We start from the raw sequence: 2152 nt of genomic DNA, 5'->3' as shown, positions 1-2152 counted from the left end.
CCTGACATTGGGCAATAAATAAAGAAAAGAAGTTTATTTGACTGATTATTCTGGTGACTAATGAGCCAAACCAAACAGCATGGCACAGTGTCTGGCCATGACATAACATGGAAGCCCACTGGCTAGGACATGATATGGCAGAGAAACAAAAGAGGAACAACCCCCACCCGGGACACTAATGCAATCCTAGGATAATCGACTTCCTTCCTAGGGTGATAATCCATGATCCAAAACAACTTCTAAAGGGTCTCAACACCATTACATTGAGGACCACTCTTCAAAAAATGAGTTTTGATGTGATCAAACCATAGTACCATCTAACAATATATTCACAGATGTTGGGGAGCAAGATGTGGATATTTTTGAGGAGCTATTATGCAGCATAGCACAGTTGTCATTTCCAACAATTTTTAAAATATCCTAATGATTTTGAACAATATTTTGTAAAAAAAAAAAATTATCCCCCAAATATTTAGCTTTTATTCCATTTGAAACTGCTAAACTTTTTAGACATTTTAGACATATATAATTTTTTTTCCATGAGACTCTAAGGGAATCTCTTCTGCAAAATCTTCTCTCCATAAATTTTGGTGTAAAGGAGCAGAATGAGACAAGGGCACAGAACTCATCAGTACCTACTATGATTAGAGGGAAAGAAATGGGTACAGGGTCCCCAGTCTTATAAGGAAGTTGAGCTGGTCCTTCAGCCCAGTGTCTGGGTTCCACTCTAGGAAACCACATCTAGACACTAATGTGAATGCTCTCTTGCCAGTGCCTGCTCCCCTGTTCTCAGGGCAGGAGTTTGAGTCCTTGACACAGGAAGGGATAATGACTGTTGCCCAGGCCTATAGTTTCTATTTGCAGGTGGCAGTGGTATACCTGGAGCAGGACATTAACCTTATTATGAACTGTAGCATGTTTCTCATGATACTAGGAACTTGGGGTCATCTACATTGGAGAGTTGTGTTTAGTGGTGGACTCTATGAGCAGTCCTTGAGAGACTAATGTGATTGAAGTTCTTAGCGCCTAAACATGTGACTAATGATCTGTGATCCTTTCCTTCATCTTCAAAGCCAGCCAAGGCCAGTTGAGTTCTTCTCAGTTACATCACCCTGACATGAGTCTTTGCAATTTCCTTCATTCAGAGGTAGAACATGATTTCTCAATGTTTTAATAATAAGTGTAAAGGTTGTAGCAGAAGCTAAATTCCCATTCCTATTGACTTCCTATTGCCAGAGAAGCAGGGAGTAGCAATATATCAACCCCAAACTGTTCATTTGATGAAGCCATTAAAAAAAGAACTAAATTATCTCACTGCATAGAAAATTAGGGTAAAGAAAATTACACAACCCAATCATGTTGCTGACAAACTTACTGTGTGTCTAGCAGGAGAAGCAAAGAAGGAAAACTATCTGAATGATTTTTAAAAGGGCAGGTGGCTGAAGAAAGCCTTCACACAGCAATCCCATCACCTACTCATCTTTTCAGAGCTGAGAATCAATGTTCTGCTGCCTTTGTTTGGTGGCTCATAAGAAAGCAGGTGAGAACACTGATGTTAGTATAAAAGCTGCTCATGAAGTTGGCTTGGTCACTGGACACTTCCACGGGAACTTGATGTTGCAATCCAGGAAAGCTAGAGGCTCCAGAGAGAGGCTGTCATCAGCAGGGACCCTTGGACTATGCACCTTAGCAGGGGATTCAGGACATCCTAATCAAATCTTAGCATGCTCTGGGGTGTGGTGCTCTGAGTCTTTATCTGACCTTTTATTTGGAGAGTTTCCAGAAATCCCAGGTTCAAGCAGAGCAAATAACTTTAAGACTCAAATGTATCCACTAATAGAAGTGCCCAGTGAACTTTTCTACCCCTTCTTGCTGTCTTTGGCTTTATTATCCCCATTTCAACATAAGTAGTCCCATCGCTAAGCCATCTACACACACATGAGCTGTAGGTGACTGTAAGCTCCAAGTGCTCACACACAAAAAAGGTACTACAGTTCATAATGAGGCTAATGTCCTACTCCAGGGTGTACAATGATAAATAAGAAAGAAATTACAGGCCTGGGTAACAAAGTCATTATCCCTTCCAGTATCAAATGAAAACCAGATGTTCTCAATCCAATGTGCTCTCTCTGTCCTTCCTCTGTCCCTAAAG

The sequence above is a fragment of the Callospermophilus lateralis genome, chromosome 15 (genome assembly GCF_048772815.1).
Source record: "Callospermophilus lateralis isolate mCalLat2 chromosome 15, mCalLat2.hap1, whole genome shotgun sequence".
Classification (NCBI taxonomy): domain Eukaryota; kingdom Metazoa; phylum Chordata; class Mammalia; order Rodentia; family Sciuridae; genus Callospermophilus; species Callospermophilus lateralis.
The sequence above is the reverse complement of the archived record's forward strand: the minus strand, read 5'-3'. Positions refer to the sequence as shown.